This window comes from Sylvia atricapilla, chromosome 3 (genome assembly GCF_009819655.1).
Source record: "Sylvia atricapilla isolate bSylAtr1 chromosome 3, bSylAtr1.pri, whole genome shotgun sequence".
Classification (NCBI taxonomy): Eukaryota; Metazoa; Chordata; class Aves; order Passeriformes; family Sylviidae; genus Sylvia; species Sylvia atricapilla.
The window spans coordinates 51,359,628-51,377,032 of record NC_089142.1 but is presented as its reverse complement, the minus strand read 5'-3'; the positions used below and the strand labels follow the sequence as shown (position 1 = coordinate 51,377,032).

The 17,405-nt window shown below is 35.9% G+C and overlaps 1 protein-coding gene across 1 annotated transcript in view; it reads left to right on the top strand.

Annotated features, from left to right (window-relative positions):
- TRDN (triadin) overlaps window positions 1–17,405 on the top strand; it is a gene marked incomplete at its 5' end in the record, with an annotated part of 223,267 nt that overhangs the window by 7,493 nt on the left and 198,369 nt on the right.

Sequence of the window (17,405 nt, the reverse complement as noted above, 5' to 3'; positions counted from 1 at the left end):
TTTTGTTAGAAGCTGATACTTTAGACTGAGCTTGAAGTGTTGCCTCTGGAAGGCCTTGGGTTGTTCTGGGAGGCCAGGATTCTGCAGAGGAAACAGACATTTCAGGGAGCATAAAAGAAGAAGGAACACAATTAGAAAAAGCAGAGGACCTCCCTCCTTCTCATTCTGCAACTCCTGTGAGAGTCAGCAACCCAGAAGTACTATCTGAGCTGCCATAGTAAATCTTGACCTTTTAAACAGAGTATCTCTTACCATCACCATGGCCGAGATAACAGCAGAAGGTACAGTAACTATTTTCAAATATAATTAACCAAAAATGATATGTGCTTTAACAGTATAATTGAACTGGCATGTCAAAATTATTTGTTTTTCTTAACAAATAGTATTTTCGCTCCAGGATCATTTAGTTTTGTTAATTTTGATTTCTAGATTTCTTTTTATTTTTCTTTCCTGTTTTTTGTTTTGTTTTGTCTCTCCTATAGCCTGAGTTTTTACCCGTTACTGAAGCAAGTTCTCTGTACATCTCTAAAAATAACCTTAGCTTCCGTTGCAGAACACCATTATTTAGGAAGCTCCATTAGAGTGATACAAACAGGGAATGTCTGAAGTTCAGGGTGTTGCATTCTCAAGCCTTTGCTCAGAAAAAGCTTTGGTAGTCCTTTATAGTCAGAGATTTACCAGAGTCAGAATAACTTAATTTGGCCCTGTTTTATTTCCATAGGGAGCACAGAGTATTTGTGAACTGTACATGAAGTTACTGAAGGGTAAAAAGTAAAAAAACCCTCTGCTATCCTTATTTAGGTAGCTTTCTAAGGGAGTCAGTGAAAATTGTGCTGAAATAAATATTTCAGGTGTCAGCCTGCAAAATTGAAAAGCAATTGTATTTACCAATAAATACATATTCTAAAATATGAATGTTTCATGTACTTTAATATTTTGTGACCATTCATATTTAAATAACATTTTAGATGCATAACAACATTTCATCAGCTCAGGTCAGAGGGCGGATATATTTAAAATGCAGCCTCTCTAATATTGAATATTTTTATTTGAATTTCACTCCAACTTTTTTCCCACTCTTTATCCAAATTTAATAATGACAACAATTTAATAATGACAAAAAAAAAAAAAAAAGCTTTTAAACAGTCTTCTGAGAATTATTTTATTCTGCTTCTCAAGGCTATGTGGCGTTTCAGTGCATGAAAAATGTTTTCATCTTGCTTTTTTATTGTTCATAATTGTAAGAGAATCTGCATTAAGTGCTATTAGAAAGTGATCCCCTTCCTCCTTAAGGGCTGCTGTTAAGACTATGTCAAGTAGTACAATCCTTGCATAATGTCTGGTTAGCCACACCAGGGAGGCAAAGTGATTTTTTAATCAGTAGTTGGATGGATCTGTAATTTACTTCTGGCAAATACTGCCAAAACAGGTGGCTCAACCTGACAGCCCTAACCCAAACACTAACACTGGTTTATTCAGATATTCTTAACTAGGTTTGTTGGAAACATTGGCTATTTTCTAGCTGTTATGAGGCAAATCTGTGAAATAAACAAATTAGCAAGATTTTTGGTCCAAAATTAATGGCAAAAAACAAAAGACTTTCCAACCAGTCTGACTTTCCAGTCATTTAGCTTATTAAAGGAAGAAAATTAAAGATTCTAGAATGAAACAAAAGACCACAGAATGAAAGAAAATAGAGTCTGAAAACGTTTTTATTTTGTTTGTATAGTGTTTTCACAGGAGTGTTTTTACAGCTGTAACAGTGTGTATCTTCTGTAGGGCTTTTTTGTACAAAGCATAGACTTAGATGATAAGAAGCATCAGCTCCCCAGTAAGCTGAACTTCCATGACAGGGAAATAAACTATATAATAAGTTTCATTTGGTTATGTTTGGCTTAGTTTTATTTTGTTTTCATGTACTTGGGATGCACTTGTTGTGATTGACTGATTTTTAAACACTGTGTCCACAAGATGGAAATTTTATTTATGGCAAAAAAGTAAGAATTCAGCCTGAAGCTAATGTTTCACTGCAATATGTTTTCCTCTGGGGCTAGTACTGGCACTCCTAGTATGAAAGTTTAGATATAAACACCACTATCATATAGTTTGGATAAAAAAACCCTATTCAACTACCTGTTACCTCACCAGTTTATTTTTTTTTTCCATACCACCTCCCAGCCCATGATTTGCTGGGCTCTTCATGACTTTTCCAGGACTAAACCACTTGCTGGTCGCAATAGGTATTTATAACTCTTTTTTTTCCACTGTCAGTCACAGAGGCAGACTCTCGGGCTCCTTGCCTTTTGGGGTGCCATGCTGACACATTAGAGAGCAGGGCACAACAGCGAGGCAGGCACTGCCATGGCCAGTGTGGCTGCTGCTTTAGAGGGATGGCCCAGGCCTGGCAGGGTGTGCTGGGGCATCAGGGTTCTCTTTCTGACAGTCAGGACAATGATCTATTCAGAGATGAACAGGGGCAATGGGGAGCTCTTTCAGGTCAGCAGCGTGGTAACAACAATGAGATTAAGCTACTTAAATATGTAGCCAGTAAGTAGTGAGTCAACTCTCTACTTACATCAAATCCCACATGAGCTACTTATTCTTTTACACAGCTACAAATTGTTAGTTGAGGAAATACTGGTGAAATGTACACTGCGAAAGACAAAATGAGATCCCCGAAGACAGCAATTTATAAATGTCCTTAGAAAGTTGGCAGGAGCTATATCTCTAGCTGTCAAGTATTTAGGAGAAGATTCCAAAGGATTATCTTCAGCATTCTCATATTACATATCATGGCGATCACAGAAATGTACTATTAAAAAGTGGAAGTCCTTAAAATTGCATTAAGAAAAGGTAAAAGACTCACTACAAAGATTAAATACTCTGTCTGCTACACTCTCAGGAGTGTAATACTAATATTAATATTAGTATTAGTCATATAATTACAATGAATACTAATTATTGCTCTTGTTATTATTACATTTAAGCAGTGACTCTGTATTCTTGTAGCAGCCAAGATCTTTACTGTGGTCCACTTAAGACTGTCTAAAAAGCCATAGGTGTCTCACTAGGCTACTCCACTGTGTCTGTGAACAAAGAGATTGGACTGGACTCTGGCAGATGTAGTTGGAGCTGCCACCACTAGAACACGAACAGAGAAAGGCTGACACCTCTGAGAAACAGCTTCTGCCAATGTACAGCTTAATCTGCATGTGCACAGCAGCTCCAGCACCAGCCCTGCAGCTGGTTCTTTCTAGTCCAGTCTCCTGCAGGTCACAGTGCAAGGTTGATGGCCATCCCCTGACATTTTATCCTCCCATGCAGGGAAGAATGAGCAGACACTCAGCTCTTGCTGCCATGCTCTGGAGACTGTGCACTGATCTAATCCAGGGAGGTGAGGAGAGGAGAAAGACAAGGTTTCTCTGCCAGCTGTTTGTCTGCCACAACTTATTTCCCCAGTGGAGCAAGAGAGAAGCAGGAGTCAAATAGAAATGTGACAATGAGTCACAGTTTGGTCCTTATTTTGCTGCTGAGAGCTGTGCAACTACATATTTCCCCTGTCTGGGAGCAGGCTGCGAGGAGACAGGCTAGCCCCAAGGCTACACACAGCTTGTCAGTGACAAGATCAAAATTAGCTTCTGCATTTCAGCCCTTTTCTCAGGCTATTGGATAACTATAAAAGTTTTAAGATGTAAACCGTTTCAAAAGGTAAAAAGATGCATATGCTGGAAGATTAACAGACAAGCACCTACTTCTGTATGAGAAATAACACATAAGAGCGAGAGGGTAAAATCTCAATTATTTCAAGTGTGTGATGGTCAGAAGCTAACAGAGGTATTCAATTGGCAAAATGTTTAATGAAGGCACACTAGAGGCAATAGGCAGATAGCTACTTCTCATGGTAATTCATGAGTTGCTGCTAGAGGTGCCAGTTGTGCTGACTGCAACAGGGGCCTAGATGAATAAATTGGATTGGATCATTCATTTTGATGGCTGAAGGCATAAGAGGTTTCCTACCCCTCAGTTAGCCTGCTGTTTATTCTTGGAGCTAGGGTGTTTCTATAGAATCTATTTGCATCTAGCAAATTTTCAAAACGAGAAGATGTCTTATTTTTCTGCCTTTTGATGTTGACAAGGAAGAAGATAGTGTACATATTACAGCAGGGTAAGGAAAATACGATAGTTTTAGCTATGATTTTTTTTAAGGAATCTGTCTGTTCGTGTTCAGAACAACCGGGTAAAATCAACAGCCTAATTAACACAAAGTGACAAAAGAAGTCAGAAAATCCAGGTCTGCCTGTTAAAAAATCTTTGTGGGAAACAGAAGCCCCAAATTCTTACTGAAATTACTCAAAAACTATATTCCCCTGTGGCTATGGGCCTGTACAGCCATGCTGGTTAGTTTGGCTTCAGCCTTGGTGTTTTCTCATAGGCAAGCATGAGGCCAAATTGATGAGCTTGACTTTTACGTTTAAGAATTTGTGGACAATGCTACTCAAAGCTGATGCAGTATTTATACAACTTCAGTTGGTACAAGGCAACACTTACATGTGATTCCTTACCTTAGGTAGCCCCTTAGAGAGCCAGCAGCTTAGCTCTGGACAGCAGGAAGATTGAAAACCTTTAAACCAGGGGGCCAGGCTAATGCATCTTGTTAGTACAAGACAGACTAAAAGTGTGTGGGTGTATACACTTAGCTCCTGTTTACTTGCGGGCAAATAGCTGAATTGTAGGTCTGAATATTTATTCACTTCTTTGTTTTTTTAAAAAAACTTGTGATCTTAAGTGGTTGGAGCATGTTTTAATGTTACTTTATATAATGAGAAATGTTTTTTTAAATCCTACTAGTGTTTTCAAGGTTTTGGGAAGATCAGTTACCATTGACTTAAGAATGAAACCTGCACAACTATTTACTTCTCAGAAGTCCCAACCTACATTTTCAGAGACCTAAACCTTGAAAAAACATTTAGTCTAGAATTTTTTTGAGTACTTTTACTCACTACCTGCAATATAAGTCCTGAGTAAGAGGTAGATTCATTCTGTTCTTCCTGCTCGGTTCTGGAAAGCAGAGACTGTTTTACTTTAAAACAGCTCATTATACAGGTCTGGCCTTAGTTCAGGATATACTGAAGTGAGAGAAACAAATCAGAGCTATCCTGTTTGAAGCAAGTCATCCATTTACAGAAATAAAAAACTTTTCTTTCCAATGCTGACAGTCACTGGTTTGTTCTCTGTTTATAAAGACTGAACTAGTGGAAACTGCTCATTTTACCAGCTTAAATCATATTGCAGTAGTGAGAGTGAATTGCTTTAAATCAAAATGATTAAAAATACTTTTAGATTGTTGATGTCAATAATTATTTAAATCAACAAACAAGAAACTTGCATTTCAAAATAGCGATTTGCAAGTTTTTTACATATGTCATGTATCATTCTTTTCCCCAAAAGAGACTAATATGGCAAGTGAATACAGCCCTTCTCACTAAATTTGTGCTTTTTTGACAGAAAGATGACCTAAATGCCTGTCTAATAAAAAAAAATCTATATTCTGAGAGTAATTTATCCATATTCTTAGATTTTTCATGGTTTTTTGTGGGTTTTTTAGTGCTGGAGAATGATAAATGAAGCATTTATCTTTTGCTAGATAATGGTTTCATTTTTACTCGTGGTTTTTGTCAAGCTTCATTAGGATGGAAATTGGAATTCAATTAAAATGGTACAAACCTAGCATTTAAAATTGTTTGTATGTGTACATTTACATACTGGTTAAATAGGAAAAGTCCATTTTAAATATAAGTTGTTTTGATAAGTTAAATGATTTATTAAACAGTTATAATACTATTTCTAATTTGGTCCTGGCCACTGCATCTTACAAGAATATATAACAGATAGAGCTCATTTTCTTTCACGTAATGTTTATTTAAAGGTTAAGGAAAGAAAAAAATATTTCCTACTTTAAAAAAAAAAAAAGTCTTTATTAGTCCTTGATAAAAATAAGATAATAATTGAGCTCAGATAGTGAAATAAATTGAAAGAAGGAACACATTCTTTGCATTTGCAAACAGGCTATACTCCCAACAAAAGGCTGCCTTAATTTGACTTCATCTGCTCAGCCAGCAGTTTCCAACGATTTAATCATAGCTTCTTTTTTTTTTAATTAACTTGATTTCTATAAATAGTGAAATAAAATATAAAATTGCAGTATTTCGAAAGTGTGGTCCTTTGCACAGGGTTTTCATAACTTCATTTTTAATTTTAAAAGGGCATTTTTTAAATTACATTCATTGAAAACCTTAGTTTATGATCCAAAAAGCATCAACAATTATATTGCCTGCTTATATCCTCCCACTGCACCCTCACTTTAGTGGGTCTTAAAAAGGAGGATTGTGGAGCAGTAATATTGAAATACCTTCAGAGAGATGTGAAAGAGGAACACAGTTTTTCACTGATTTAAAATCCAACCAAAGTATGGTCAAAGAGAACTTGCAGAGACTGGCAGGCTTCATATCCTTTCTGCTTTATATTGACAGATCAGACTGGCCATACCGTACATGAAGTAGATAAGCAAGATAAATAGGATATCAAGTCACTGCATCTAAACACTTCACTTAAAGTGACGGACAGCCAGTTGTACTTATTATCCATATGATCCCACTGTCATGTTCTCTTGTCAGCTTGAAATATTTTTTTAATATTTAGTATTTTAGTCACATCCCTGTACCTTTATATAGTATGTCTTGCTTTAGTGCATTGGAACAGATCATTCGGACTTTGGATTCCTGAATGGGAGTGTGTTTAAACTGTTTGTGGTCAAAAAGGACCAGCAAGATTTAGTTTCTGAATTTTTTCCTAATATGTGCCTACAGCACAGTTGATTTATGTAAGAACGTCTATTTCGGGAATTGCGAAGCAACAACATGGCTACCAAATCTTTGACTAATGGAAGAGATAGTGACACCAACAGGTAGCAGAAATACCAGATGACACTGCTGACAGATCTTGTTCTGTCCCGTGTTCCGTCCTTTTCTTCATAATCACCAATGCCTTTTTTACTCCCTCCTCTAAATGCAAAACATAATGAGAAGCACACGATAAAGCACACTGTAAGCAGTTGCATTGTTCTTTAGACTCATTGGATTTTGAGTAATAGAGATGGGCTAACAAAACAGGTCATGCAGTGTAGAGGAGGCTAAATAGAAAGAAAACCACAGGAAGTACTGATTTTTTTTTTATTTTTATTTTTTTTTAATTATTGCAAACGGTCCATATGCTAAAACTTACCTATGTTATACTTTCACTCAAATCAGTTCAGTTGCTCAAAATCATAGTCAGTGCTGAGCTTTTTCCTTACAAATCAGTATGAAAAAGCTGTGGCTTTAAGTCTTGAATAAGCCTCACTTGAGTCCAGGGGCAGATTTGACCTTCTTTTGGAATAAATCTGAGAGCACAGTATGATCTTCTATCTGGTCTAGAAGTTCTGCTTGGTGCCATGCAAAGGCATTTACCATACTAAAGGAAAGTATTAAATGCCAGGCACAGAAAAACTTTCTCACTCTCCTCTTTCTATCTTCAAAGATAGTTTTAAAAAATCCTTTACAAATATGTAATATGTAAAGATTTGCTACTCCCCATACATGCTTATGTTCTCACAACTTCAAAAGTATCTCTGTACCTTTGCCTGGAGTCAAATTGTCAAAGGCACAATGAATCTAAGGCTTTGTAGCCTCCTTTGGTATGTAAATGAACTCAATCTTTTCCTATATTCCATTATGTAGATTTAAGTTGTGGTTCTCTATGCGTGTCAGGAAGGCTAAATCTTGTTTCAGTCTTTCCTGAAAGGCTAGCCACAATTGACACAATTACCATAAATATAGTTTTCTGGTAACTATCTCACTGGTTTTAGAGGCCTAATTTAATACATCTTTCCCAATGTTAAGGTCCTTATTTTGCATTGACCTTTTCCTCCTATAGCAGAAAGATCCTTGATTTTAACTTCAGGTCTATCTATGCAACTCTTACTAAAGTCAGCTGTATTAATACATGAACACATCTGGTGTAGGATACACCTTAACACCCCAAAGAGGTGATAGCCCATGTATATGGTACAGTTCAGGTTATATACATTGAATAGTTTGGAATCACAATATTTAAACTGTAGCTGCAACATAAATTTAGTATAATTTCAGTAGCTTTTTCTAAGGACAACATTAAAACTCACTTTTTCCAAGAAGTTTCACATCACCATTCAAGACAGAAATGAAAAATGTGAGCATTTTACAGGGAGGCATCCAAATTTAGGCTCACCCTTTTATATATTTACTATTGATTTGGTTTGTTGTGGTGGTGGGGTTTTTTTTGTTTGATTTTTTGTTTGTTTTTTTTTGCCAGGAGTGTTAGTATAACACAATTATAGCAAAAGATCTGTGGCACAGATTAAATGTGAACCCTGTCTGTCTGGGACAGCTACATGACTGCAACCTATGAGTTGGAGCAGAAGCACTACTATTTTACTCTAAATTTATCTTGCAACCCGTTAAGTCCATGAAGATGTAATTTTGCAGTGGAAAGTGAATTTGGAGAACACAAGGTTTTCTGCTGATTCAAAAATGGAAGGGCACAGAAACTTTTTTTTTTTTTTTTTTTTTAATCTGTAAATATATTTGATAAAGTTTTTACTTTAGTAAGAGGCATGTCAACTTAAAACTAAATACGAGTATATTTTCCCAGCAAGACTAGCCCCATTATCAGATGCTCAAGCAGAATTAATCCATGTGAGATTCCTCTCTTGTTCTAACATAGATTAACTAGAAGCCGCCTTAAATGTTCTGAACAATATAATGCTCTACTCCGCTGTTAGCAAAACAGATGAAGTGATGAATTTCCAGATAAGTAGCAGTGAAAACTCTCCCAACTTACTCTTTCTCTTCCTTCCCCCTCCAGAGATAAGTTTAGTGTGTCCCTCTGCCCAGACAAAGTTCCATGCCTATTCCTCTCATTTATCACAAGGGAAATATCCATAAACTTCATAATACAATTTGCCTGTATTTTGCCTGCAAGTTCTTATTGAACCAAAAGTGTCCAGTGGTTTGTTGTTGTTTTTTTTTATACAGTGCCCATGTAAGAACAATCACAAGGGAAACTTTGCTAGGTCCCTGTTACTCTGGAAAGAAAGGAGCTTTGGAAATTATATGGAAAACAGCTACAAATATATGAGAATGCAATTTTGGGAAATCTTGGCAAGGTTAGCTACAAATATTGATGAGGTTTTAGCATACACTTAGAATTAAAATTAAATCTGGATTAAAGTATGCATATGCAGATATTAGTGCATTGGGAACGGGAATCAGCAATTTTGCCAGAGCTAATGAATTAAGAGAATTTTAACTATACAGAGAAAACAATGATGAGAACTAGGATTTTGTCTTAAAAACTAATTAGTAGAAAATTTCTTTTAAGCATATATTTGCTATTATTCCATTCATCAATCAGGATAGGCAAATGCATTTCACACTGTGAATGCTAAGGGCAGTTTCACAAAAAGAAAAGTTAATCTGTTCTAAAGCTAATTTCTACAAAAACGTTGCTATCCACTCTTCAGTGTGTCATTCTAAGTACAGATCAGAAATAATGCCACATCTATGGGGGCTGTCAGGATTATAAGGTGGCCCTGGATCTAATTTTTTTCCCCTGTGGTAATGCTGAGGTCAGGGCTACATTGGTCCAATGACTTCATGCAGCTGGAAACAATCTCTTCACTAGAAGCCTGAGATAATTTAAAGATTCTTTAATTGCCTTAATATTTTAGAGAATAATATCTTTTTTGTAATAATTTTAATCTTCAATGTGCTAGTAAAGTGAATATTAAACTAGCAAAAGCAAAAAGCACCCTCCCTTGCCTGGAGAAAAGGAGGCTCTGGGGACACCTTATCCCTCTCTTCCTGAAAGGAGATAGTAGTGAGATGGACTTTAGCTTCTTCTTCCAGGCAAAAGTTACAGAACAAGAGGACATAGCCTCTAGCTGCACCAGGGGAGGTACAGGCTGGACTTCAGGAGAATTCCTTCGTAGAAAGGATTGTAATACATTGGAATGGACTGCCCAGGGAGATGGTGGAGTCTGTCCCTGGAGGAGTTCAGGAAACTACTGGACATGGCAACCAGGGCCCTGGTCTAGTTGGCAAGATGGTGATCAGTCAAAGTTTGAACTCAATGATCTCAGATATCTTAACCCTAAATGATTCTGTGATTAAATTCTGGAGAATATTTTTAGTGCTTACTTGTGCTGTTCTGTTACATAAACCATGCTTTACATTTTCCACTCGATGACTGGGGGTTTCACATGAGTAACATACAGAAGAAAAAACGTGATTACTGCGCTCTTCATTTTCTGGAGACATTTGGTAGGCTTCAGGACCTGTGAGATTCCTGATTACCCCTTGCCAGAGCCATTTGCAGTGAGATGCCTCTCCTTCCAGTGCTGGGTGGCTTGCAGCGGCTCCATGCCCCCATGTGCAAGGAAGTGGGAAGCTGAGCACATCTCTCCAACCCACCTTCATGCCTCACTTTTCTCCACCTTGGTACTCCCATTAATCATCCTGCCTATTAAATCTTAGTTCTGCTGCCTCAAATCAGTGCTACTTCAAGCAGAACAGGCAGCATAGTATTTCCTAGTTCTTGTAATTACAGTGCTTTTGAGTTTATTCTCAAATATCAGAAATCTTCATATTCTGAAATAGTTTTTTCAGCATAACAGAAATTTTTCTAAGATCCTACAAACTTTATATAAAATTTCAACTAACCCTCTCCATTGTTCTCTCTGTGATACTGAGACACTCAGAGCTGTGATTGTAGAATATTTATTTCAAATATCCTGAAGTTGTAATCATTGATTCCTTGTATCTGAAGTCTCTGCCACGCTCTCCTCTGTTCTTTCATCAAGCTGTTTACATATTCTTGGCATTTCTCAAATGTGAATACAATTTTAACATCCAGATGCTCCATCTTTCCTTGAAAATGCTCAGGTAGGCAGATATGAATTACATCTTTTGAAAACAGGTGTACTTTGGTTGCATTGGAGCAATTCCAGTGTCAGTCTTGTCCCACCGGAGGAAGCAGCTGTGCTTCAGGTGAAACTATTTAACTAAGAACAAAAAAACACCCTATAATATGTGTCTGTTTCTAGCCTAGAAATCCAATTTTTAGCCAATTCCACATCTCTCTGTTTTTCTATGTTTACACCAATTATCAGGAAGGGAAATCTTTCCTATTGTCCTATGCGATGTCTGCAAAAAAATTCTGCAGAATCCTGAATTGTTGGTCTTGTGGGCACACAGAACATAAAAAAATAGTTATAATTAATATTAGGTCCTTGAGTTAAAGATTAGAAAGAAATGGTGGAACAAAAGCTTGTAAATCCATTCAAATTCTCTGGATTTTCTTCCCACCCTGACTCATTTTCTCAGTTCCCTGTTGAACAGCATGTAGTTTGCTATGTAATATGGAAATCAATCTCCAGTCTGCAAAAAAACCCGACTAACCAACCAACCAACCAACCCAAAAAACACCAACAAGTTTCTTCTTTTGTACAAGAGTAGGTATCAAATCAAGGAAAATATATAACATGTGCTAAAAAGTTGACTGTTTACAATCCTGGTTGTACATGGTATTCTTCTTTCTCTTCTCATCTTTGAATGCAAGCAGTACCAAAACCCCTTCTCTTTTAGGGTATGCTTTATTTAAGTAAATATAAATTAAACATGAGCTACATTAACACATTTAAATCAGAATATGTTGTGTATTCTGCAGACAGAGAAATGAAGGTGTCAAAATCTTCACACTTCACACACTTCAGAATTGGTCTTAAATTTTAGGTTGTAAAAGCATATTGTAAACTTCAGAAACTTCAGCATATTTTTGAAAGTATATTTTAGTCTAATAGTTTTCTCAGTAGTTTCCTCACTAAAACAACTTTCTTTTTCTCCATTGTCTCTAAGGAATATAGAAGTAAGACTCACCTTCCCATAGATAGAACTGGTTCAAGTTAGTGGGAATGAAAACTCAGCTAATATTTTCAGCTTTCACAGAATGTATTCTCTACACTCTAATTCTTGAAGATGACATTGAAAGTTTTTCACTATCTTCGTCCTATTTTTATTCCATTTTTGGAGTTTACTGTAAAGTCTTTTACATTTGCCAACTCACTAAATATTTGCAGTCAATGCCTTTGAAATAACCTTTGTTGTTATTACTAATACCAAAATCCTTGTTGTCTTTAAGGTTTTTGTAGAGGATAATTTCACTTTGCTTAATTATATAAGTCTTCAAAAAGTAGATGCACTTAAGTAGGCCTTTAATGAACGTTGTCTGCATGAAATTTGCTAAAACTCTGAATTTGGTTTTGAGAAAAATTCACCTGTTTTCAGCCACAATCAGGACTATCTGTGGCTTTCAATTTTTCTACTTCTTTCATGCCTTTTGTTATTTTAATTGCAAGAATCAAAGTTTCCTGACACATTAAATATAGAAATTTTACCTTTTATTCTTAGAGTGATTGAAGAGCATATTTTCAATTGCTTTGAACAGAACTAGAACTGTAGTGGTGTCTCATCAGCTGAAAAAGAAGAGTACATATTCTATGTGAAAAAGTACATATTTTGAGTCTTTTATTAACATTTAGTAGTTTTCTGATTTACTTCTGGTTGAAGAAACATAACTTTTGTTTTAGCTTTATAACTTGTTTAAATGCCAGGGCAATGAAGAAGGTAGATAAGGAAATAATAAATTATTTTATTCTTCAGTGATTTTATAACCAAAATTTAATGAACACATTTTTTTGACATAGATATGAATAATGTGAACTTCCAAACATACAGACTAATAATTTTCTGTGGATCTCTTGTACAAATACAATTTTCATGGCTTGTGTGCTTCTGAAAGTATCATCAGAATTTATTCTATATAAAAGTTACCTGCCAAAATTTCCACTATATGAATCCGCAACTATATGAACACTTCAGCACTCTAATTCCTTTTAATCTATACTTCTTTCTGAACAAAAGTGGCTCCTGACTAAAGGTAATGCGAATTGAAGTATCAGTTTGGACAGAAATACCTTGTTCATGATACAAATAATGACAATATTTTTCCATGACAAATAGATCTTACACTTTTTCATACATTAAGACTTATTATCAACATTTTCAATACTTGATCACGGGAGTGGTGACTTTAAGAAGCCCTCGATGTCTAATGGTCTTCTATGTCCATTTGCACAGTGATTTACTAGGGAATAGCACCCTCTGAGAAATAAATACCAAAGTGACTCTCATGTTGTACTGTTTCAAGTCCGAACATTTGGAAATGAAGAACACTCAACCTATGCCAGCCTATTTGGAGTCGAAGAAAATGTTACATTTCCCTCTTATAACACATATCTCATGATGTCCCTTAAAAACTAATACTGCTCCTGACCTGATAGCAAGATAAATGAAAATAAACTGTTGATCTAGACTGTTGGTCAGGCTCAGCTGAATGTGAGACAGATTGTCACAGTGTCCAGTGATGTAAGAACCCTAAAGACACTAGCTTTTCTCCACTTAACTGTCACAAGTGCCCTGCCTGTTCAGGTCCTGAGGAGAACACAGCATGTGGTGCAGTATGTAACAAAAGTTCTGTAAAATCATCCTATACAGTATGTTTCACACTTCCTACATGACACTTGGTCTAAGGTCTAAATAAAGCACCAGCTCAAACAAAATAAAACCCAAACAAACCCACCAAACCAAAAAACCACAAACCAAACCAGGAAAAATAGCAAGTATAATACAATGCCTTAAGGCCATCCTTTTTTTCATATTGTGAATGCTATTCATTATTACTCATTCAATTAAATTAGATACATCCTGTGTCTATTCTTGTCTTCCACCCTTACAGTTTAATAGCATTGTTAATGTACTGTAGTTCTGGGGGCATGGATTGTGTTAGTGAGTGAAAAACTATCAGTTATATGACCATAAGAATATAGAAAATTTAAGCTCTAAGGCTGAAATATTGACTGTAAAGTAAGTGTTCATTTTCAATAGATGTGAAAGTATGCATTTTTTACTTATTAGCACTTACATAATTACAGCTGAAGCTGCACTCTATTAATATAATAGAAAAGGAAATTAATAAAGAAAGGTTACATGACGAATAGGCCTTTGACTAGAATATAAAAGCCAGCAAAATCTTGCAAACACGTAGGCACGATAACTAAGAAACTCGCAAAAGCTTTATTAAAAATTTAGAAAGGACCATCAACCTCTACATCTGCAGAGGACATCTCTATGTCTTTTCATTATACTGGCAAAGCTATGAGTTGAAACTGCTGTATTCATACTAAAGAAATAACAGGCAATTGCTTGGAAGTTTCCTGAAATTAGAAGGTAGCAATACCTTAGGTATTCTTAAAATCTAAGAAGGAAATGTTTACTGTGGTAAATATTTCTTGAATGTTACATATGTACCATTCAACAATGATTACATATGTTGAATGTGTATAAAAAGCTTACAAAAATGGCTAGAGAAGACAAACTACACTCATGGGAATCTTGTGTTATGTTTAGTGCAAAGGAGCAGTAAGCCAGAAGTTAGGAAATTCCCATTTCTTCTTTTCTTCCGAATGAAAATAATATGGCCTTTCATCAGAATGTGAACTAGAGGGAAGATAAATATTAGAAGACTAGGGGCAACTAAATCCCGATTTGAAAATCTATAAAAATACAGAAAACACAATTCCACAATTTGAGTATGACTTGAGTCTATGCGAAGATTTTGTAAATAAGAGAACATTGTGTTTATATGGACATGTTTGAGCATAATTAGAAAACTTGTGAACACAGGACAGGTTGTTTGGGAAACAATACCAGCTACCATCTCTATTTTATCCACATGAAACAAAAGGATTTTCTATTGGATGTAAAACACTGGGACAAAATAAGGACAAACGTGCATAAATATGCATGCATCCTTTAATGACTGAATTTCAGGCAAAGGTACACAACTTTGTTCTTGTCTTCTATTTCACCAACAGTCAGAGAGCAAAGCACAAAGTCACAAAGGTCAAGCCAAGATGCCAGGAACGTTATAGAGGTCCTGCAAGTGTCTGATGTTCACACAGGGCTCTCAAGCTGGGTGGAAATTTTGCAGCACCTGCTGTTTTACTGTGGGCTAGGAATACGGGAGCTTTATGGTTCTGCTCTGCAGAGAATGTGGGGAGGTGTTACAGCTCGTGAAGGATAGCTGAATGTTTTTGTGATGACTTTGTGCATGTTTACAGCAGATGCTAAAGATTAGTTGATTTAGAATCCATGGGAGGTAATAAGGAAACTATCATTCCAACCAGGTCAAAATTGTTCCTTGATGTAGCTCACTTTCAGTTCCAGTTAGCAATAATATCATCAAGAGGCCACCTCAAGATGGTGGCTTTTCTTTTTTTTTAACTTGAAATAAAATCTTTTGAACAGTACTAAGGCAAAGCTTTAACATTATGAAAGCTTTCAGGACTGATCATATCATTAAAATAAGTGGAAAGGTGTTCTCTTCTAAGATGTATCACTCAGTTTTCAGGACTGCTCTGTTGAAGTCTTCTTATATATTAATTAGTCTCCACTACCAAATTAGGATGAACCCTATGTCTAACGTTATAAAACAGACACAGGAACTGTGAGAGTTCTGTGAACTCTCTATGAACTTCATAAAAAATCACATTCCAAAAATATAAGGAAATGGATTCCCTATCCATACATAGGGCAGAGTTGCCCAGAAAGAAGAACTAAGATATTTCAACACTTTTGCTTCATTTTTATGCCAAAGTTGACCAGAAAAATGCAATGAGAGTCAATTAAAACTAATGATAAATTTGCAACATTCTATGCTGCTGAAGAGTTTAGAGCACAAACCTTATGAGGAGCATCTGAGGGAACTGGGGGTTACTTAGCCTGGAGAAAAGGAGGCTCAGGGGAGACCTTATTGCTCTCTGCAAACACCTGAAAGGAGGCTGTAGCCAGCTGGGGTTTGGTCTCTTCTCCCAAGTCACTAGCAATGGGATGAGAGTAAATGGCCTTAAGCTTTGCCAGATGAGGTTAAGGTTGGGTATTAGGAAAAAAATTCTTAATGGAAAGAGGGATTAAGTACTGGAACAGGCTGCCCAGAGAAATGGTGGTGTCACCCTTCCTGGAGGTCTTTAAAAGATGTGACACTGGGGAACACAGTCTAGTGATGGCCCTGGAGGTGCTTGGAGTTAATGGTTGGGCTCTGCATAATCTTAAAGATCTTTTGAAACCTAAAGGTTTCCCTGATTCTATGCTCTGCCCAAGAGTGTGAATTTCTTTTCTAGAACTTGGAACCTTATATTAAGATAATTTTACAAATATGTCTCTCAGTAGACAATAATTTTTACTTCACATATATTACAAACACAGAAGCTTATAATTAATGTATTCTTCCTAGTTTGAGTTACATGTTTAGAAACTTAATGTAAGTGGAGTAACAAAATTTTTTAGACATATTCTACCTAGCTACATTTTTAAAATAACTCATCTTCTGTTTTAGGATTCTTTTCATTAAGAGAACTTTTTTTTTTTTTTTTAATCTGTCGCTTTATCTGAATTTGTTTAAAGGACTGCTAGCCTACAAGTAAAATTTTCATGTGAAGAATTTTCAGAATTAAGATGTTGCTTCTCTGAGACACCTAACAACTAAAACATGGATCTAATTTTTTTCCTCTCCTGAGGCCAAAATCCCATATTAGAGACATCCTCTTTGGTATTATATCTTTTATATGGATAAATTTTTACATTTTCAAAGACATAGAGAAAAAGCTACTTTTTATATTTTATAATTCAACAGATTTGTACTGAAAAATTGGATATATTAACAACATTGGGAATTTGTTCTGTAGTACTATTCACTGTGCTTAGTGAAAAAAAAATCTAGGTTTTTTTCATTTCTTTATATGAGAATTATTTATACCAAATATATAGCAGTATATGTCTGGCATATGTACTTGCAAAAATTATTCTGGGATTTGTACCTACTCTGTCAGATGGAAAAAAAATGTTAGCATCTTTTATAGGAAGCATGAAACCCTTAAGCTATAATCAGTTGATAATTCTGCTAATTCTTTCTCTGTAAATCACATAAGTTTTATAAAGCCATTATCATACACCGGAAAAGGCTAAGCAAAGAGAATATCCTACCCTATAATATACACAAAAAAAAGTACTCAGTTTAATAAACCTGCATTTCTCGACATGTTCCATGTATATTCCCATGGCTATCGTACAGCTTAGATGACATTTCAAGTTACAGTTGATGTAGAAATTGGAACTCATAGATTGGAAAGAAAACAAATAGCCTTTTTAAGTGCA